This window comes from Tenrec ecaudatus, chromosome 3 (genome assembly GCF_050624435.1).
Source record: "Tenrec ecaudatus isolate mTenEca1 chromosome 3, mTenEca1.hap1, whole genome shotgun sequence".
NCBI classification, from domain to species: Eukaryota; Metazoa; Chordata; class Mammalia; order Afrosoricida; family Tenrecidae; genus Tenrec; species Tenrec ecaudatus.
In genome coordinates this window covers 202,028,857-202,053,172 of record NC_134532.1, presented here as the reverse complement: position 1 = coordinate 202,053,172, position 24,316 = coordinate 202,028,857, and positions in this window count along the sequence as shown.

Here is a 24,316-nt window from a genome sequence, read left to right as displayed (position 1 = left end):
AAAGTCTCAGTAGTAGAGTCGCTTAAAATGAATGATGAAACATGCTCCCCAGTTTTTAGAAGCAAGGTTAAAATACTTGAGAGAAAAACAGAGGGAAGCTGCATATATTGGGGAGCTCTTGCTTCCCCACATTCACCATGATTGACAACAACTCTGCTCCAAATCACAGCAGGCAGAAGAAATATATGATTAGAGTTCCCAGCTGGTTCTCCAGGGTTGAAAGCCTTATTTCCTTATCAGTAAAATGAGGGTGCACATGTCAATGTGAACATTGAAAGTGAGATGAGATAAGGTATGAGCAACACTCAGCATGCAATTGTCATCCTGTAACGAGCTTGACTCCATGACATGCCATGTATCCCAAACACTGTGCTGTGTGGTAAATACACGGCTTCCTCAACTCACTGTTGCAATGTGGTGAAGAAAGCTGATGGTGTCGGCTATCAAAAGAGATAGTGTCTGGGGTCTTAAAGGCTTGAAGGTGAACAAGCGGCCATCTAGCTCAGAAGCAAATAAGCCCACATGGAAGAAGCACACCGGCCAGTGCGATCACAAGGTGCCCAAGGGACCAGGTATAAGGCATCATGCAAAAAAAAAGATATAAGTGTGTGTATGTGTGTGTATATATGTGTATATGTATATATGTATGTGTATATGTATATATATATCATATTAAATGAAGGGGGAAGTGCAGAGTGGAGACCCAAGGCCCAAGTGTCGGCCAATGGAGATCCCCTCATAGAGGGGTTTAGGAGAGGAGATGGGTTAATTAGGGTGTGAGGTAGTATCGATGAAGAACACAGCTTTCCCCCAGATCCTGGATGCTTCCTCCCCCCAACTACCATGATCCGAATTCTACCTTGCAGGGCTGGATAGGACAGAGGCTGTACACTGGTACATATGAGGGTTGGAGGTACAGGGAATCCAGAGTGGATGATACCTTCAGGACCAAGGGTGTGAGGGACGATGCTGGGAGAGGGGAGGGTGAGTGGGTTGGAAAGGGGGAACTGATTACAAGGATCCACATGTGACCTCTTCTCTGGGAGAGGGACAGCAGAGAAAGGGGGAAGGGAGACTCCGGATAGGGCAAGATATGACAAAATAACGATGTATAAATTACCAAGGGCATATGAGGGAGGGGGGAATGGGGAGGGAGGGGGGGAAAAAAAGAGGACCTGATGCAAGGAGCTTAAGTGGAGAGCAAATGCCTTGAGAATGATTGGGGCAGGGAATGTATGGATGTGCTTTATACAATTGATGTATGTATATGTATGGATTGTGGTAAGAGTTGTTTGAGTCCCTAATAAAATGTAAAAGAAGAAAAGAGAAAAAAATGATTAGGGCAAAGACTGTACAGATGTGCTTTATACAATTGATGTATGTATATGTATGAACTGTGAAAAGAATTGTATCAGCCCCAATAAATTGTTTAAAAAAAAAAGTGCTAACTCACTGAGCTAACTCACTGCTATGAAGTGCTAACTCATGTGATCAAGTGGTAGGGAGAAAATTGTTACCACGTGAATAGATTGAGCAGGTAGCAAGAGCACCTGTAATAATAGAGAATCAGACTGGAATATAAAGCAAAAGAAGGAGTTAGTTAAACAGAGATATTGAAGGGAGCGTCTGAAGAGGAGAGAAAGCCCTGTGAGGAAACAGCGCAGGGTTCCATGTGAGGCATCATGGTGGTGTGGCTTGCAATAGAAATGAGAGGAGTTTGCTTCTGCATTTATTTGAAAACAAATCCGTTGGATTTGGTGCACTGACTAGGGAGGTGAGGTTAATGGATAATTAAATATGGCCTGAACAAGTGAATGGACACATTTGATAACTCAATCAAATGGAAATTATAAAGAAAATAGCAGGTATTAAGAAAACTCTTAAATTCTATATTGGACTTCGGGATTTAAAGCGATATTCCCCAAAAGATAATTTAAAGCCTTAACCCTTATACCTTTGAGCACGAGTTCTCTGGAATTAGGGTCTTTGGAGCTGTTATCTGTTAGGATAACATACCGTATATACTCAAGTATAAACTGACTCAAATATAAGTCGAGGCACCGAATTTTACCACAAGAAAAGAACTTGCAGATGCCTGAATTATAAGAATATTCTCATCAACTCCAAACAGCAATTTAGATAAAAAAATTCAATTCTTCAAAAAATACAAAAACTGTCACAATTCACATAATAAACAAATTGAACAACCATATAACTATTAAAGGCATCATATTTATAATTACAAACCTCCCCCCGAAAGTATTTGTACTCCCAAAGATGTAAAGGAAAATAAACAAATTAACACCAATTTGATAGTCTTCTCAGAAACAGAAGAAATAAGACCCTTCCCAAATCATATTATGAATCTAGCATTACCTAATTAGAAAAAAAAACTAGACAAAAATAGTAAAGTACATGTTGGGTTTTTGACTTCAAAGTCAGCAGTTCAAGAGCACCAGCATCTCTACTGAATTCCTTTCTGCTTCCCTAAAGAAAAGATAGCTAGCCTTGAAAACCCACAAAGGCCTCTTGTTCTCTGTGTGTAATCGAGTTGCTATGAGTCAGACTCAACTTAATGGCAGTGAGTTTTTTGGGAGTCCCAGAAAAGAGAACTTCAGCTCGACCTTAATTATGAATGTAGATATAAAAGAATCCTCTTAAGATATTAGCAAATTAGTTCAGCAATATATAAAAGGACAATACATCCTAATCATGATGAACTTACATCAGCCATATTCACAGACAACAAGATGAATAATCTTATCATTGATGCAAAAGCCTAACATTAAAGAAAATCCAACATTCACAATGAAACTTTCAGAAAAAATAGGAATTAGGAACATTTACTCAAAAGGATTTTACAAATAAATTTAAATTTTGGTTAAAAACATATTTTTAAAAATATCACTAACATTATACTTAAGGGAGAAAGATGAAATGTTTTACCCCTAACTTAAGATGGGAATGTCTACTGTAAATGGAATTATTATTTTTTAAATATCTGAGAATTACTAGCCTTTTTGCTCACTGCCATCAAATCAGCATTGACTCTTACTGACACTGTGGGAGAAGTAGAACTTTCCCGGTACATTTCTGAGTCAGTACATCTTTATGGGAGCAGAAAACTGTACCTTTCTTCCTTGGAAAAACTGATGGCCTCAAACTGATGGCTGGTAGCCCTTGATAGTCAATATAGTAAGTTAAACAATTAAATTAAAGCTATATGAATTAAAAAGAATAAAATAAAACTATTCTGTTTACATGACATGTTTTTCTATATAGGGAATATTAAATCATCTACGAAGAAAAAACAAACAAAAATCCCTTCAAGGACTAATTAGTTCATCAAATTCACAGAATATATAATAGATATATATATTAAAAACTACTGTATCTACTTGAATATAAGCCAACCCGAATATTAGCTGAGGCACCTAATTTTACCACAAAAACTTCATTAAAAATGTGCTGAAAACTTGACTTATACTTCAGTATATATAGTATATGACCCATGAACACCTGAACAATGAATCTTAATATACAAACTGATTCAAAATTCATTAAAAACACAAAAGAAACATTCAGATGAAGGTGTAGCAAAACATGCACACAGCTGCTTTAAAGCATAAAATCTCTGGCAAAAGAAATTGAGGACGATTCTAATAAAATAGAGGCAAGACAAACCAAGCTCATAAATTAAAGGATGCAAATTAGCGAAATATCAAATTCCTGGTATCTGATATATAGGCTTAATGCAATTCTTAATAAAATATCTTCAGATTTTTTTCTTTGTTAATATAGGTTAAATTTTCCTAAAATTTATATGGAGAAGCAAAAGCAATATAAGAGATAGACTGAAGTAGAGGGAATCTTCCTGATTCTAAGATGTATTATTACAAGTAGCCTCGGATCTGTGATTGCGTGGGACTAGCGAAGAAACAGATCCAAAGGTAAATGGAACAGAATCAAGGAAACAAAACGAAGCCAAACAAATAATTTTTGACAAAAGAACGCAAGAACTTAATAGAGGATAGATACCCTGTCCACAAGTGGCGCTGTAGCTATTGGACACCCATTGGCAACAACAGCAACAAAAGAAAATGCAATCTCAACCCAAGTCTCACAATCATACAAAAAAGCACCCAAAATAGAGCCCAGACTTCCATGTCAACTGTAAAGCATAAGATTCTTACACCAAAAATTATGAGACACTCTTTAGGACCTAGAGTCAGACAGAACAGTGTCAGACTTAGTACCACAACCATGATGGTTAAGAGAAAATAAGCAAACAAGGTAAGCTGGGCTTCATCAGAATTCATCTTTCACTCAGTGGAAGGCTCTTATGGAAGGGAAAGGCCATCTTTGGGTGGTCATTTGCACAATTACCTGTCAATCTACAATTATTCTGCTAAAAAACAGGTTCATTACAAACAGGTCTATGTACAAAGTACAATAATAAAACATTTTAATAAGCCTATGAGCACCAACCAATTGTTACCAGTTAACATTCTGAATACGTTTACATAAACCAATCAACCAAACAAACAAAATCAGCCTGTGATGATTGTATTATAATGGAGGGAAAGAAGTAATAAAACAGTAAAAGGGGACTAGATACCCACAACATAGAGAAGGTGACAGGAAATGCTCTCATTGGGAATGTGATATTTTAGCAAAGATTTTGTAAAAGTACAGGAGTGAGTCATGGGACTACCTCAGGTAAACAAATGGATACTTTCTGTCTATGCATCGCTCTGCATCCTCGGTCAACACCCTTTACAGTCATCCTGTTCTGGAACCTTCTTGAAATCAATTCTCTCCGAAAGCTCAGTTTTTTAAGCCCAGAGCACCAATATGAGTAGCCTTTTCTCTAGTCTAGAGAAAGTAATTACCAATTGCTGACTGTGTTGGATGTCTGCAGGGTATTTTAAATGTCTAGACCCACTATTTGTATATATTTATTGTAGGAAAAATAATGTTGGCTAATACTGTCCTCCAGTAAACACACAAAACCAAATTGGATAAATACAAAAGTCATAGGATGTTAAGAAAAGGAAATGTGTTTTTGATTATTACCTGATTTGGATAAAGCATAACCACTATCTTCCATCATAAACCAATCAAGGGCTGTGTGTTCAATCATGAGAGATACTTTTAATGTTTCATAGATGGTTTGATCCAAGCCACTGTCATTCACTGAGAAATGTGAGCGAACTGTACCACACTTCTTGAGGGCCCCAGGGCTTTCTACAAATGCAAAAGAGGCAGGGCCTACAGCACAGGGAGGCCACACAAGTGCACTGCAGTTCAGTGATAACCTAACTGAATGGAAAAGGCCCACTAATTCACTGTAGAAGAAAAAGCACCAAAGACCACCACAGAGCCACAGGCCTTATGACAAGGGGCAATGCCACAACCAACCACTGTCTTGTTAAGTCACGTTCGGAGGTAAACGAAAGTGCCAGGGAATTTAGAGATGCATATCTCATAATTGTATTTGGGAGGAAATGTTTTTTTTAATACCGAGCTCTTTCAGAGAAGGTCAAGTCTGAGTAAGGCAAATCTTAAGTGCTCTTGGGTTATCTTGGCGATCCTTTAAATGTGCCTTTAAAACATCAAGTGTTTTCATCACTGGGCGGCGGGTGGGGGTGGCAGGGAATTGCTGAGCAAGCAAAGAAGAATGACCTCCTCGTGGGAGGGATAATCAAGTGTTTCCCCAGAAAACACTTGCCACATTCGAGTACCCCCACCCACTAAGATTATTCCTCTGAACCTATCTCGGTTTCTTTTGTGTCTCTTAGTAAGAATAGACATTGTTATACTTTTCAAAGTGTCACAAGTTGCACAATTAAACATGTGCAGCATAAAAATAGCACACCATGGGGTGGTAAAAGGAAACAGATCAGAGCCTGTGGCAAAGTCACAGGGTTTGAAATGGATCCTGATACATCAGACAAGCTAGTGTCCATGAGTGAGGAATGCCCCCATGCCAGACCGATGCTTCTTCCAGACACCCCCTTGCTCTCCTACTTAGAGCCATGAATGACATCTCAAAGTCCTACTAACACTTGCATCCACTTTGCTGGCAGTTTTATGAATGAATACCACGTCTCACCAAGCCCAAAAGTTATTCTAGGAGTCTAGTACATTTTCGTGGCATCAACCATGGAATCCCTAATATGTATTACAGATACCATCAAGAAGATAAAATATTCACATTTAAATGTTTTAATGTCCTACAAATGCATTCAAAGGAAAGAGGAATTCTTTGACAAATACGCCAGATAAAATCTCACAATGAGCCTATAGCTCCTTTCTTTCTGGGTGGAGTTTCTTTCTGAGGGATTTCCAGCTCAGAAACTCTACATAGGCACTCTCTGAGTTAAAATATGGTCACTCAGTGGCATTGGGAGAAGGCTATGGGATCTGTGAATAGCAAAACTTTGAGCTCCTGACAACTAGATGAATGATGGTTAGTTCAAAAGTAGTCGTGGGTGGCTAAGAAGACAGGCCTAGCAATCTGTTCCTGAAGGTCACATACTTGGGAATGCAGGGAACCATTCTGAACAGCAGTGTAGGGCCGTCAGGAGTGCGAATTGGCTTGACAGCAACAACACCACGGAATGGACCACGCAAAGTCAGGAACTGGGATTCTAATTTAGTCCTGGAATTAAAAAGCACTTTATGAACCTTAAGTCACCATGGTGTCTTCTGACTAGCCAAACATGTGATTATTAGAAGTATCAAAGCAGTATCTGGTGATTATTTGGCAATTGCCAAGTGCCCTTATTTACGTACTGTTGTTTGTGGTAACCTGTGCGGGGATCACTGGGGCTTATGCGCTTGGACTTCATCTGCTCTCCTTCACAGCTCTCCTCACAGTGTGGACGTTTTTGCATCAGAGTGACTTCATGTATCAAAGTGACAACTTAAAAGGCAAATTTATTGACTATCATCTTCCATACCCGCCACAAAATCTATGATTATGGGGAAGAGGATGCTAACAATTTAGTAAGCGATCCAGTAGGTCATCATCAACAGGGAAAAATTAAGGTATTCAGTTACTAACATAAAAGTTGGAAGTTGGAGACCTCCCAGTCAGAGTCAAGTTGAGGCTAACTGGTTACCAATTATTGATAATCAAAGGAACCTAAGTCAACTACTGTCTTGGAGCCAAATAGCAAATCAAGGATGACAAATTGATGTCTCTATAATAGTCCCATTGATCCACAGGAAATTTCAGTGAGGCTGACAGAGAAATTAACCACACAAATAAACCTGATTATACATCAGGGAAGATAATAGGTTGCCTTAGCATCAGATGCGGCTGAAACCACCTGTAAGTGGTGGTGATGTTGGGATGTGGTTAGGAATATGCATCCCCAGCCTTCCATTGCAAAAGGAAACACAAGTGAGTCCAGGAAGGCACATGTTTGTGTTAGAACAAAGGCAATCAAAAAGGTCTTGAAGAATCAGGTCACTTTGGTCTCAGCAAATGCCATCAACCATACATGGTCCTATGGTGTCATTTCAGAGTAATGGATACAGACAGGCCTGATGACACCTACTTTTTACCGAATTTCATTTGGGCAACTACTGTATTTAAAAACAACGAGGTCATATATATGTTTCAGAATCCCAGCTTGCTATTCTCTACCATTCCTCTATTAATTTATTGGAAACTAGTCTCTCTCTCTCTCTCTTTCCCTCTCTCGCTCGCTCGCTCGCTCTCTTTTAATGATCACATTATACAGACTCTTTGGTTCATCTCAATATAACTCAGTAGAACTCCACCCAATAATCTGTGTGTGGTGTGCTTTTGGATAGTTGATTGGCTCGGTAGTTGGTTGTTTCATTTTTTAAATGAATGGTGTAAGCCTTTCTACCTCATTCTCTTAAGAATCTGAACCCCTTCACCAAAGAAAAGAAAAGAAGAGAAACAAAAAAAACATACCATTTAAATTGGAAGTGACTGAGGGGGGAAAGGTGGTATTAAAAATGAAAATAAGTAAAACTGTGTTGACTCCCCCACCACCACTCCTGCAAGAGATAAAGGATATGTGAATAAAAGCAAGGTCACTGTCATCCAGTTGATGAAGGCGCATGGCAACCCTGTAGGACTGGGTAGAACTGCTCCGGAGAGTTTCAGAGACTGTGACGCTTTCCAGGAGCAGAACACCTCATCTTTCGCCAGTGGACTGGCTGATAGTTTCTAATGATAACCTTAGAGCTAGCAGCCCAACACAGAACCACTTCTCCTGTCCTTACATGCCACATAAGGGAAGGAACTCATTTTCATAGGATCAGATCTGTACGAGGCATGAGAGGCACTGGTACAGCATTCTGAAGAAAGGGCAAGGTGGAAGGACACATACAGAGGGCATCCATGTGGATGTGGCAGGGGACGCTGAATATGGATGAGTCCCTGAAGAAGATGGAGGGGATCTATGAGGCTGTTGTCATACTGTCGCAGTAACAAATGGCATTGCCCTGGTTTTCATTCGAGACGGAATTGCCTTATGCTGTTTATTTATCATAAAAACACGTATGAGTTGTCAGCAAAGAAAAGACTTAAATAAAACAAATTTTAGGTAAAAACCGTAATTTTAAGACAGCAAAGCACCAGGACTAATGATTCTGAGAAACAAACATGGTATTAAAAAAATGCAATCTTGATTTGTTCCATAAAACAGCTTTCTCACCCAGAAGGCATCTAGAAATATTCAATGCAATGGCACTAGGTGATCACAGAAACAGGATTTACTAGTTACACTCTATAAACAGTTTTAAAATCACACCTGTTCTTGCAGAGTCTGTTAGGACTCAGAATGAATCCATCAGAGTACAACTGTGCCTTACGGGTCCAATGGCTGAGCTTTATAAGTCGATTCTCCGTCTTCCTTCCCAGTTGTCTCTCAATGGTTTTGAAACACCAGCCGTTTGTGTAATATTCAAGCACGTGATGGTTGCTACCACCCAGGAGGCCCATCACATCTCTAGTTAGAGTTCTTCATTGCTGTTGAGTCAAATCCAACTCATGGCAACACCTTGTGTGCAAAGGAACTCTCTCATTGGTGTTCCAGGCTATGACCTTTCAGAAGCGCATCCCAGGCTGGTCTACTGAGGGATATCTGAAATGGCAAGAACTTCCGGCCTTTCAGGATCACATCCAGATTATAATTGTCCTTATTATGAATAATCCTTTTCCCTAGGTTCCTGGTAATGTTTCCATTGCATTCCTATTAATAAGGACACCAATGCATTAGACTGAATGCCCTTCAAAAAACACACATCCTAATCCAGCAGCTAATAAGTACCTATATCCTAAGATGCCAACTCCTAGCTGTGTGCAAAGTTCACATTTAAATGGATAGGATAACATACATTGGTCCCCTTACTGAAAATAAACAACAAAGCAAGATAGCAGTAGCAAAACACACTGCGGTCAGTGGACCAGAATAATATATATTGTTGGACTTAAAAAACAATTCTTCTCTTACATAGAACAAAATATTAGCTGATGCTAACAAGTAAGCTTTCTTTTAGCCTTGGTTTTAAAATTCTCAATTTAATTTTGAGTAGCTGAAGGCAAAAGATAGCCTGAGGCTCCGCGGTGCCTTTTGAGCATCCTTGACTGTGTCCTCAGGATTCATTTCTAAGCAGCAGCCTGAGGACGATCACACTGAACAAGTGCCCTGGAGCTTCCTGTCACAGCCCATTCTCATCAGCACAGCAGGATCAAATATTTAGGATCCGCCATGGCCATGATGATGCACAGCAAAGTACCACGCCGGGCACTGACCTTCCCCTGGAAAATCAGTCAGCAAACACTTCTGGGACAGTGCGTGTCACTGACTGTGTGCTGGAGCTGAAAGCCACCTAATGCAGTTTGTATGTCGCACACTCTCCAGGACAGTAAATGTATTCTTTTAAACTCACACTTCAGAAGATGTTATACTAAAAGCCTTTTTTTTTTTAAAGCACGTTGCAAATCCATATGCAGAGCCATCCCACCAGCCCTCTGCTTCAACGTGAACTTTGTCGCCAGAATTGTGTCTGAAGTGGGAAGCAGAGGAGTAAAGGTTGGACAGAAAATCAGTCTGGAGTTCAGGAACCTCCAAAGACTAAGGCTGAGATAATTATTTGGGGTTCAGTGTCCCGATCTGTACAAGGACCTTGAATGAAATAACTTATGAGGAGCCCTGGTGACATGGTGGCTAACCATTTGGGGTTGCTAACTTCAAGGTCAGTAGTTCAAAACCAAAGCCTCTCTGTGGGAGAAAGATGAGACTTTCTACTCCCATAAAGAGGTATAGCTTCCGAAATCCACAGGGGCAATTCTACTCTGTCCTGAGTTAGAATCCACTCAATGACAGTGAACTTTGGTTTTTTGACTTGGATTTCTTTTTCAACTTAGAATTTAAAAAAAGCATGCATAGATGGAACTCTGTTAAGGCAGTTGCATGATGTTTCATAATATAGATGTGTAGTCCTGTGTTTCATCAGCTCCAAATCACATTGACCTGACGTGCAGCAGAATGAAATGTTTCCCAGTCCTTTGACACATTCATGATCAGTGGCATGCTGAGATCCATCCTTGTAGCTATTGTGCCACTCTATCCTACCAAGGGCCACCTTCAACCTCACTGGCCCTCTCTTTGACCAAAATGATGTCCTCTTCCTGTAAATGATCATCCCCACTGGTGTGACCTATTCAAGTGAGTTAGGCAATATTTGGTTATGCAACATAAAGTTTTCACTGGCTGATTTTCAGAAGTAGCTCAGCAGGTCATTTTTCCTATAAGTTAGTTCTCAGTGAAACTTGTCCACCATGGTTGACTCTCCTGGTAATGTTAACTACTGATGGCACACTTTCAAGGATCTCAGTCATGTGCAAGTCACCACAGGACAGCCAACTGACATATAGGTAGTAGAACATACATGGGCCTTACTTAGTTTATTGACTCGTAGACATTCAGGATGTTTTCAGAATTTTTTTTTCTTTCCTATCACCAACAATTCTTCAAATAGCTCTATGTTCCTTTGAAGTAAGGATGCAACTTGAACTCTTAATATCACCTATGGCAACATATGTACAGATGTATGTATGGATTGTGCTAGGGGCTAAAATATTCCCCCAATAAAATGATTAAAAAAAACAGAGGACGTGAGGAAGCTAATATCTCAAATCTCAACTTCCTTATTTGGACAAGATATCAGGAGACCCCAGTCTCTAGAGAAATACACCATGTTGGGGAAGTAGCAGGTCAGAAAAGGAGATTAAGACCTTCAACTAGGTGGATTAACACAGTGGCAAGACTAAACTCAAGCACAGCAATGACTTCATAGGATGCTGTTCCGTCATATGAAGGGGCTTCAAAAAGTTTGTGGAAAATGTGGATGACCTTTTAGTTCACACATTTTAATAGGTTTTTGTGCATAAGATTGTTAATCAAAATTGAAGCTGCCATAGTTTAATTAACTTATACAGCAGTGATAGAGGGACTGATCCCTTCTGGATATCAGGAGAGATCAACCACAGGGTAAGGACACAGCGGCTGCGACAATGGAGTCAAATATAAGAACAGCTGTGAGGATGGTATAGGACTGGATGTAGGATGACCGGGTTGTGTTGCTTTCTGTTGTGCATACAATCACAATGAGTCAAAATGGACTCAATAGCGTCTAACAGCAACAATCTCTCCCGAGTGGCTGAGTGTGCTCTTGTAAAAGGAAGGGAAAAAACCCAGAGACTGAGTCATGCAGGGAGAAGAGCAACATAAATCGGAAGACACACTGAAAAGCCAAGAAAACTCAAGAAGCACTGGGTCACCAGAAGTTGAAAGAGACAAGGAAATCTCATCCTCTCTAGCGGAGAGAGAAAATTAGTCCTGCTGGCCCTTGACTGTGGTCTAATCTGTGCTGCAAACGTCTGTTCTTTACAACCACCACTGTGTGGTATTCTATTATGTCAGAGTCCTAATGAAATAAGACAATCTATGAGAAGAGCAATTTTGACTAAGGGAAAACAGTCATCTTATTAAGTGATGGAAAATGTAGGCCATTTCCTTACTTGGCTTCTTTTTGTTGTATTTTTCTTTGATTTTGGAGAGAAGAACCATGCAGACAAAAGGAAAAACAATGAGTCCATGATATGCACTTCCCTGAGAACTTTTGTGGTTTCAAAATGATCAATTAACTGATCTTTCTCTATAGTCAGGACGCCATGATGGGAAGTGAATCTTGAGGTGGTTTGTCTAATTTCCAAATGGTATGAAATAGCACATCTGAAATATTTGCACTCTCCACCAGCTTCTTCCTCTTTAACCATATGGAATATCATACTGTGAGTCTCTGCCTCCCAGAGAGTCTGAAGATTTTGGTCTTCTTTGTATTGAGTTGTAATCCACACTAAAGGTTATAATCCTTTATCTTCATCAGCCAGTGCTTCAAGTCCTCCTCACTTTCAGCAAGCAAGACCATGTCACGCATACAGCACAAATTGTTAATAAAACAAATCCTAACCCCCCATTCTTTTTCACATATCCAGCTTCTCCAATGACTTGTTCAGCATACAGATGAATACGTATGGTGAAGAACCTTTTCTGACACACAACTCTTTTAAATAAACATGCAGTATTCCCTTGTTCTGTTCACACAACTCTTGACCCATATACAATCATATGTTCTAGAATTCCTATTCTGCTCAAGGCTATCCATACTTCATTAGGATACACACAGTCAAATGCCTGCACCCAATCAATAAAACACACATAAACTTCTTTCTGCATGTCTTTGCTTTCAGCCAAGACCCACCTGGGATCAGTCGTGGTATCCCTTATCCCATTAGGAGACTGTCAATCTGTAGGGATGTATACAGTCTGCACTTTCTCCATACAGATTGATGATGGTTTGGAAACACCAACCTTACAATCAGCAGTCCAACAATGAATCTACTACTCCACCAGGTCTCCAGGTCTCCTTAAGTTAGTACTATTACAACATAAAGAATATAACAATATTATGGACTAATAGCACCTATGCTATTTTAAGGGATTGAATACCATTATATATTAAAACCATCGAATTCACTCTGGCTCATAGAAATCCTAAAGGTCACAGTAACACTGTCCCATAGGACTCCCAGGGCAGTAATTTTTTGTTTTTGTTTTTGAGGATGAGTGAGGAGAAAGCGTTTTCCTCAGTGAACTGGTAAAAATAGATCCCTTCTATTCCATTCTATTTTGTCTGGGTGTGAGTTGAGGTGGTGCATCTTCACCAAGTGGGTTTCAAGATAAAAGATTTTCAATTCAGTTCAAAAAGTGTGAATTGAGTCTCTTATTATTTTCCTTCTGTCAAGCCTCCAAATTAAAAGAAATTATATTGGCTCTAAAAATTGTATAGGAATGTCAGTGTCATGGATGAGCTCACAGAAGTTAAATAGGACTTACTGGGGTTAGGGGTTAATTTTAAGAGGGGTTAGAAAGGGGTAACTGATTACAAGGATCTACATATAACCTCCTCCCTATGGGCTGGACAACAGAAAAGTAGGTGAAGGGAGACAGTGGGCAGTGAAAGATATGACAAAATAATAATCATTTATAAATTATCAAGGGCTCATGAGGGAGGGGAACGCGTGGAGAGAGGGGGAAAATGAGGAGCTGAGGCCAAGGGCTCAAGTGGAAAGCAGATGTTTTGAGAATGATGATGGCAACAAATGTGTAAATGTGCTTGACACAATGGACGTATGTGGATTGTGAGAAGAGTTGTATGAGCCCACTGGAGACCCCCTCACAGAGGGGTCTAGGGGAGGAGGTGGGTCAATCAGGGTGTGATGTAGCACCGATGAAGAATACAGCTGTCCCTCAGATCCTGGATGCTTCCTCCCCGCAACTACCATGATCCGAATTCTACCTTGCAGGACAGGATAGGGCAGAGGTTTTACATTGGTGTATATGGGAGCTGGAGGCACAGGAAATCCAGGGTGGATGATACCTTCAGGACCAGGGGTGTGAGGGGCGATGCTGGGAGAGTGGAGGGTGAGTGGGTTGGAAAGGGGAAACTGATTACAAGGATCCACATGTGACCTCCTCCCTGGGAGGCGGACGGCAGAGAAGGGGGGAAAGGGAGACTCCGGATAGGGCAAGATATGACAAAATAACGATGTATAAATTACCAAGGACACATGAGGGAGGGGGGAGAGGGGAGGAAGGGGAAAAAAAAAGAGGACCTGATGCAAAGGGCTTAAGTGGAGAGAAAATGCTTTGAGAATGATTGGGGCAGGGAATGTATGGATGTGCTTTATACAATTGATGTATGTATATGTATGGATTGTGATAAGAGTTGTATGAGTCCCTAATAAAATGTAAAAAAAGAAAAGAGGAGAAAAAAAGAAAATGATTAGGGCAAAGAATGTACAGATGTGCTTTATACAATTGATATATGTATATGTATGGACTGTGATAAGAGTTGTATGAGCCCCTAATAAATTGTTACAAAAAAAAAAGATTAAGGTACACTTCAAAAAAAAAAAGAGGACCTGATGCAAAGGGCTTAAGTGGAGAGCAAATGCATTGAAAATGATTAGGGCCAAGAATGTACGGATGTGCTTTATACAATTGATGTATGTATATGTATGGATTGTTATAAGAGTTGTATGAGCCCCTAATAAAATGTAAAAGAAAAAAAAAGAGTTGTATGAGCCTCCAATAAAATGGTTTTAAAAATAAAATAAAATTACTTTCTAAAGTAAAAAATATTAATTTGTTTCCATTTTGAAAACTGTACCTTTCCTACTGTGGCCTTTTTTTTCATTTTTCTCAATGACAATGATTATCAACTATTTAATTTGACTCTTACACTATTCATTCACTCATTCACTCAAAAATTTATTAAGGAAAGAGCTGTGAAATATGGTTATTTTGATATAACTCCAATTCCTTTAAAGTCAGGACTAAAGTAAAGACACCTGGGACCTGTCTTATTACTGGAGGGAAGTAGTATACAAAATTTATTAATAACAGCATATAAAAAGTCTCTTTTATAATGATCCTTGTTTTATGGGAAGTAAGTAGAGAATATAAGCTAAAATCTCCTTGCTCAAGATTGATGATCAGATAGCTGTCTGGGATACAAAGTCTTTGTCCAAGTGACTCAGTCCACATAGGCAACATAAATTAATAAAGTATAGCAAATAATTAAATAGTATGAGATGGTGAAAGTATCCTGAATTGGTAAGAGGAGACAGAAACTTCTGGTCTCTTGATTTCCTGTGGCAAGGTGTCATCCTTATTTAAACTTGAAAAGTTTACTTAAAATACCACCTCAAGGACCTGTGTATCTCAAGAAATCAGTAGCAGCGCATCTTCTCCCTTTCAAGCTGATTAACCTATTCAGATTCACTCACCTCCAACATTATCCTTGACTCATTATATCATCTTAAAGTGCTTTCTTTAAAGGGAAGTAAAGGCTGTAACTAGATATAGCTATCCTTCAGTTACAACCATACTTTCTTCTGAATTGATTAACTACTAAGAGCCCAGTATATGTGAATCCATAAAGATCATCACAGAAGCCACTCTGCCCAATCCCAGAGAGAGGAAGTGAAGCAAGCTCTTGTGTTAGACTGTCTACAAGTTATTGTGCATGTGAAACTACATCATATATTTTCCTAATGCAGATCCTCTCAGAGGTCCCTAAAAAACCCGGGTGGTACCGTGGGTTAAATGATATGTTGTTAATCAAAAAGTCTGAAATCTGAACCCACAGTGGGTCAGGATGAGGAAAATAGGACTGAAAGTCTCAAAAATCCTAAGGAACAGTTATACTCTGTCCTATCGTGGAATTGACTCTATCGACTTAGGTTTGATTTTAGATGATCCTAAACAAGTGAGGTAGGGATGAAGGGGGGCTTGTTTCCACAATGCCTCCAAAGGGCCACTACAATGGGGTTGGAAAGAAATCAGGCAACCATTGGACACCTGTGGGAGAATCCAAACTGAGCATGTACAAACTATGTCCCCTAAATGCAGTTGAACCTAAAATTAAAGCCACAACCTAGGTACCTGGCATCATATAGGTTTTACTAACTCATCAAATAAGACTGATCGATACCCTCAACCACACCCCCCAAGGCAGTGGGACAGAAGGGAATTAAGTCCAGGGCAGAGGCCCACACAGCCTCTAGGCCCCTTGGGAGTTCATGGTTTTCATGCCCAGTTGTGAATCCCTGCGTGGCTTCCCCACGGCCTGGCCCACTTTCCAGAAATAGCACTGTACCTTTTGAGACTGTAATACCTGAAACTTCTCCTTAGCTTCATAAAAACTCACTTGGATTACAAAAGTTCTTCTGCTGTGTGAACAAGAACCGAGGTCCCCCAATCCACGACCCTAACATAGCCAAGATACTAAACCATCTCCTGGAGAGCTTTCCTGTTTCTCCATGCCCCTTCCACAGTACCAACATGACATAACTTTCCAGGGACTGGGCTTTCCTGAAGACAAGTACAAAGTCTGCCAGAAGTCTCATCATCCTTGCCTCCAAGAAGCATTCTAAACCCTACTTCTCTTAAGACGGCTGGTGTGCTATTTTAGCAGGGAATGGCACTTTCAATATTCTTCTCCAACACTTCAATTCAAATGCATCAATTCTCCTCAGGTCGTCCTTATTCAATTTTCAACTTTCATATGCTTTATGAGGCAAGGGAAAATACAATGGCTTGGTTCAAGCACACCTTAATCCTTAGAGTACCATTCGTTTTATCAATACTCTGAAGAGGTCCTGTGAAACAGATTTACAAAATGCAATGCAGGTTTTGATCTGTTGGCTGCTGCTTCCATGAGCATTGATTGCGGATCCAAGCAAAAAATAAATCCTTGACAATGTCACCAATTATCATGATGTTACCCACTGTTCCAGTTGAGAGTATCTTGGTCTTTTTTACACTGAGTTGTAATCCGTACTGGAGGCTACCATCCTTCATCTTCCTCAGCATGTGCTTCAATTCCTCCTCACTGTCTGCAAGAAGTCTGTGTCATCTGCATCTTATAGGTTGTTAATAAGCCTTCCACCAATTCTGATGCCAAATTCTCCTTCACATATTCAAGCTTCTCTGATTAGTTTCTCTGCATATAGATGTAATAAGTATGGTGAGAGGATATAAATCTGTCACATCCTTTTTTCCAGCTCCAGCACTATTTTGATTCATGAGTGCTCCTTAGATTCTTGGTCAAATTTCTAATGACTCCAATTTTGCACATGATTTTGACAATATTTTCTATGTGATTCATTTATTTTAGATACACACCCACTGCTCAAATTTTGTCATATTTAGTGAGGTTCCATAGATAAATAATTTTGCCAAACTGGGTTTATGTGCGAAGGAGGAGGAGGAACAGGACACAAAGTGCCCCACAGTCTGGACCCCATGGTTTGTATTGAGTCAGAATTGACAGACAGAACTTGAGTTCAGCCATACAACCACAGGTACCCATCTACCTTGGATCTTCTGGACTCCTAGATCATCATTCTGTGTCATTGGCTTGTGGCTACACAAGTCTAAAGAGGGACTTAGGGACTGACATTGGGCTTTGGGACTTGAGTTGGACTGGGTTTTGATGTCTTATTGATATACAAATACTTCTTGAAATAAAGCTCTTTCTTGTACATAAAAAATAACTATAATTTTAAATAAACCAAAACCTTATGGAGAATCCATTTACCAGATAGGAATGTGTGACTAAGGGGTAAATAAAAGATCTAGGTGTTGATTTAAATGGCCTATTCTTCTTTTACAAAGGACCCATCCAATATGCTTAACTTACTGTTTCAGCAAGGTGAGCATATCTTAATTTTACATGTCAAAACTGTACTCTAAGAACTCTAATTTCTTGCAGCAAAAGCATTAACTTTGATTGCATTTGTCATTTTAAAGATGACAGTGATTGATGCACATTTTACCAGCAGCAAGAGTCTTGAAATAAAGCAAGCCAAAGATGCATGGAAGTTTCAGGACATACCAGCTACACTAATGAGTGATCGATAAAGGAAAAGTAATCTATCAGAAAAACCCCACAGGTGCTAATCATTGACAGTAGCTACTGTTGCAAATAATACTCATCCTTCATACCTGAGATGGGAACTTAAGAAAGAAAATCAAATGCTAACAGGAAAAAGAGCCAGAAGTAGACAGTAGAGGAGCTGAAACAAATGGAACAAGAGATAACATAAATGAGTTGAACACAAGATTTCAAATGTCTGTATGTGTTGTGAATATTCTGGGACTATGTCTTAAATACACTTTTCCCTATTGTGAAATTTGTCATTTTCTTATTTTGTGGATAATCTCAGTATGTACTGGAGAAAAATCTTAACTTCATAGGTGAGAAAAATCTCTGTATGGAATTCAATAATATATAATACACACACCCATAAAAATCAATTCCTTGATAACACCCCCTCATTATGCACAAAGAATTCATAAAACACAAAACTAAATGGTGAAGGTAAAAATGGAAAATAAAATGACAATAAAACTTGGCAAATTGGTGATTATCATAATTTCAAATGGAAAGGTTATTTTTAAGGATTTGGTAAGTTACCTATAAAAGTTACATATGCAGAATTTTAATAGTTCAAAACAATATTCTAGAAGCAATATTGAAATATTAAAATTTTGAATTAGATGGGGGTTTACATTTCTGATCATCAAATTTGCATTTAACTCTTTAAAGTACCCGCCAGCAACTTACCCTACCCCCTTCCTGTTGATTTCTCTTTCTCTGGTGCGGATTGCTATCTTCCCCCTCACCTAAGTTAATGCCTGCCAAACCTTTAGCCTATTGCTTCATCTCCCCTCATTTGCTCCTTCCAGCATTGACGACCACTAGTCTGTTCACTTGGCATGAAAATGTCTGCCTTAGTTTTTATTTTCTTTATGGTAGTGGTCTCATACAATATTTTTCCTTTTGTGATTGGATGATTTCACTAACATAATATTCTCCAGGTCAATCCATGGCACAAGATGCTTAATTTTGTCTTTGTTTTTTATTGCTGCTAAGGATTCCACTGTGTGCCTACATTAGAGCTTCTTTATCCATCGTTCCACTGATGGGAGTTTGCTTGCATTTTGTTGCTATTATGAGCAGTGCTGTGATGATTATGGGTGTGTACGTGTCTGTTGGTGCTACAGTTCTTGCTCCTTTAGGGACTATACCTGCCAGAGGGACTGCTAGGTCAGATGGCATTTGTATTCTGAGTTGCTTGAGGTAGCACCATATTATTTTCAACAGTGAGTCTACACATTTAGAGTCCCACCAGCAGTGTATGGGGCTTCCAGTCTTCTGCAACTTCTCCGGAATTTGATTTGTTGTTTTCCTTTTTTAATATACTATAATTGTGTATGTGATATGGTATCTCCTCTTTGCCTTCATTTGCATCTCCTGAATGGCTAATGATTCTGCAGATTTTAAAAGACCATTCTTTATTGTAATTTTGTTTGAAAAACAAAAGGCCACACCTGGATTTGACATTAACTTTGTCAAAATTTACATTAGACAATAATACTCATACTTTATATTACAAAAGTTATATGAGCTATTTGCCATTGAAGTCATTAGTTGTGTTAAATTGTTGGTTGAGTTATGATATAATTAGTGATTTATCTGGAAATATATCTCAAAATCTAGTTAATTGTGTTTGTATGTATTTATTAAATAGACAGCTTTTAAGTTCATTAGAAAATGATAAGAATAAGAAAGTTATAACAGTAATGCAAGTTTATTGAAAATATTGCTATTAAATCATTGTTATTCATTGTCATATAGTAAGATGTATAGTTTAACTTTTGTATGACAAATCTGTACCTATACATCTTAGTGGAATTTTTATAGGTATTGAATTATTCATTTTATGTGATTAATATATCCTCTAAAATATATGATATAATATGTTACATTTCTATTTTAATACTCTGTTTCTATAATTAAAAGAAAAGAATCTTATATTGAGAAAATTTATCTTAATGTTTAGTTTAAATATTAGATTGCCATCCTCAACCACAGTAGGGGGAAGATAACAGATCAGCAGCAAGAGCAAAGTCAAAAGCCCTTGAGGAATCCTGAAAGTAGATTGGAAAGGCAAAACCTTGAACTCCGCTGGTTCAGTGGAGAGATCATCACAAAGGCCAAGAGACAGACCCATAACAATGTAAGATTTTCCTTTTCTTGCTTTCTTCCATCCTTTTTTCCTTTCTTCTTCCCTTCCTCTCTCCCTTCCTTCCTTCCTTCCTTCCTTCCTTCCTTCCTTCCTTCCTTCCTTGCTTCCTTTTCCTTTTTATCTGGTTTTGTGTTTCTAGTCCTGTCTGTGTTGTTTCTGTTATGTCTACCTATATATGGTAGGCATGAGAAGCAAACTCAAGGAGAAAGCAAAGGTACTTACTGTTCCAGGGGGACTTGGAGGAAGAGGAGGTGGGGGAAATGGAGTGATGAGCAAATGAAGTCATGGATTAGGGAATAACTAGGGACCCAAAATTGAGGGTGAGGGGGGTGCTGAGTTCTACAGCAACCGTAATCAAACCGAGAGGAACTGCAGAGAGGCAAATGAGGGGTGAGCATGATAGTGGGGCAGACGGAAGGTAAAAGGAATTCAAGGAGATAACTAGGAAACAAAACTCTTTATAGAAGGTAGAAACAGTTATGTACATATGTAAATACATTAACACATAAAAAACTAGAGTGTTGGCCTTTGTACATTGAGGTAGTGGATGGACTTTGGGCCCCTACTCAAGTTTTCCCTCAACACAAGAGCACTTGGTTCTAACAATCTGGCAGTAGGTGATGCCCACCTTCCCGGCATGATTGCGGAAGATGTGTTTGACACACTGGAGGAATGTATGGAATGTTATGAGATGTAACAGCCCAAATAAAAGTATTTTTAAAAAGGAAAGAAAAAAGTCTGAAGTTTTCAAGGATTTAATCTTGCTTAGATTCACAATGAATGTTTATGGGAGCAGCAGTCAAGAGGTCAAATGACATATTGCATTAGGGAAATCTGCTTCATAAGACCACTTTAAAAGATTGGAAGCAAGAATGATACTTTGAGGATACTTTGAGGTACACCTGCCTCAAGCCATGGCATTTTCACTGGCCTCATATGCATGTGAAAGTTGGGAATTGAATAAAGAAGACCAAAGAAAAGCCATGCGCTTGAATCATGGTGCTAAAAATAGTGGAAGTGTCATGGATTTCCAAACTAACCAACACATATACATTGGAAGAAGGATGGTGAGACTGTGTGCCACATAATTTGGATATGTTGTTAAGAGAGACTAGTTCCCAGAAAAGGACCTCAAGTTTGGTAAAGCAGAAGGGTTATTAAAAATCACAACAGCCTCAAGAAGATGGATTTTGTGGCCTCCAACAATGGGCTGAAACATAAGAACAATTATGTGGATGGCGCAGGACCAGGCACTGTTTAATTTTGTTACTCACACAGGATTGTTATAAGTTGGAACAGATTTGATAGCACCTAGCAACAACCGTAACAACAAGAACATATTTGTAAGCAAGTCTTGAAAAAGGAGAAACTTCACTGGTGTGTTTAGCCTACAAAGTGAAAACACTCTTCACACTAAAGGTAGGTCTGATTCATATAAAGAAGATGTTGCAGAGAATTTGTATTTTATGCATTTTATAGAATATATGATTAAACACTTATATCTATTCCTGACTATTCCTACAGAACACCTAAAATTTTAGCAAATGATCAATAGGATGATTTTAAATCCTAAGTGCTGGTAAATGACCGAGGCACAGAAAAAACATTAATATCCACTGTTTACTTTGATATTTCCCATAGAAGAGACACAGTTATATTCTTTGAAAACATGTTTGATAATACTGAAATTTATAAACGTTTACAAAATAGTTATTTCCATTTATATAATTTATGTAATTTAAGAGTCATTTTATACAAAAAAGAATATTTTGCACACTATCGTTAGGTGACAGTTTAAAGTAGTATAATGCAAGGTGCAGAGACCAAGCGTTAGAAACCCCCAAGAAGTGGAAGATGTTTGGCACTTCTCACACTCAAAGAACTAGAAAATTCAACCCTAGAGTTGTCGTACTGAAGGATTCGATGGGAAAATATTAATTTCAGAAATCAACAAAAAGGATGAAATTGGTTGGCATTCAATCATTTCAGGAGAAATTATATGATTAAGAATGGGTAATATTTAAGGAAGAAGTCCAAGCTTCACGGATGACTTGGGGAAATCAAGGCTTAAGAAATTGTCATAATACTTATACAGAGATCTCAATAAAGGGAGGTAACACTAAAAACGCTCGTTTATCTATTCTAAGCAAATTTGAAAGACACTTATCAGGCCAACCAAGTGAAAAAGATCATTATGCATACCCAACCAAAAGCAGAGAGGCTGAACAATATTCTTGATATAAAAGGGTACATTTTGCTGAAGATAATTTGGAAATAGGTGCAGCAGTACATTGCCATGGGACTTCCAGAATGTCAAACTGGATTCAGGCGAGAATGTGTAATTAGAGGTGCCGTTGCTGACATCAGCTGGGATTGGGAAGACAGAGAAGACTAATATTTCCCTGTGTTTTCTTCACTGTACAATGGCAGGCGATTGTGTGGATCATGACACCGTCTGGATAATATTGAAAATAATGGAACTTCAGAAAACATAATTGTACAAAGACCAAGAGGCAGGCATTCAAACAAAAAAAGGGAGGGGGGGATACTGCATAGTTTAAATTCAGGGCGGTAGTCTTTTATAATCCATATTTCTTTTGTATGCAGTGTAAGTAAGCTGAGAAGCAGGACTACAGAAGAAGAGTATGGCAATGATCTTGGAGGAAGACACACTAAGAACTTGGCATCTACTGATCACACAGACTTGCTAGCTGACAGTGAAAAGATGTGGACATGCAGGCCGATGAAGACCCAAGTCCACAGCCTCTATATAAAGAAGACAAAACTTACCAAATCACATGAGCAGCAAGGAAAAAGTGACCTTTTAAAGGATTTAATTTTCCTCGGACCCACACTCAATGCCCCTGAAAGCAGTAGTCAAGAAATCAAATGGTGGCATGATGAAGTGGTCAAATCTGATTTAAAGAAAAAAATCAAAATGTGAAATGCCAGAAGCTGCCAGAGAAACCAGCTTGTAACAACCAAAGGGTCTATAGGTGCAATTGTATGACGATAATATGTAAAGGTTACCGTGAAGTCATGGTAGATAGACAGAGACTAAAATAAAGGAGTCAAACACATTTTATGGTAGCATGCTCACCTTGGTGGTCCACATGAAGGTGGGAGTAGAGAGAATGAGTCTTTACTATCTTGGGGTATTTATAGGTAGCCAGAAGACATGCCTCTTCAGTAGTTATGTGGTACATAAGTCACAAGGTGGGTGGTAATTACCATAAGTTCCCGGAGCTCACAGGTGAAGAAACCTAATACCTGCACTGGGGGAAGGTAAGAGAGGGGCTGAGGGCTGCAGCGGGAGGAGATAACAAGAGAATGTCTGCTTCTATAGGGAGATAGAATCAGCCATGTGCTCACTTGAAGGCAGCATAGCTGTTAGGGGAAAACCTGTGGGAATATTTAAAGCAGGATAATGTACTTGGATTTTATCTCTAATTCACCAAAGTGGTGGCTTTCCTACCGTGGAATACTAGCTTCCCAGATTCCCTCTGTTATGACTTAGGGAATATAGTCCTAGTCATATTTCCCTCAGTGTTAATTTCCCACAAGAAGCAAAAGCAAAGACGTCACTTTGGGGGTTAAAATGTGCCTGGCCCAAATACTATATTTTCTTTAGTTTTATATGCCTGCAAAAGCTAAGCCAATGACCAAGGAATGCTTCATAATTGAGAAGTTGGTGACAATGATCAAACATAGCACGGGCAGCAAGAACAAAGTACCGTATATACTCAAACATAAGCTGACCCGAGTATAAGCCGAGGTACCTAATTATTACCTGGGAAACCAGAAAAACTGATTGATCGAGTATAAGCGTAGGGTGGGAAATGCAGGATGTGAATTAACAACAGGGAACAGAGGGGAGAGACGGAGCACAGTCACAGACACATCCTTACCAGTTTAGCTGGGGGTGTAAGTGAATCACAACGGGTGCTTCTGCGAATTGCAGCCGTCCATGTCATAGGACAGCTCTGATTGGTTAGATGTGAGTAAACAAACATTCAAAGCCCTGCAGTGTCAGTGGGGCTTTGAATGAACAGCAGAGAAAGGGCAATCTCCCGTGAGATGTTACACCTCGCTGGAGTACCA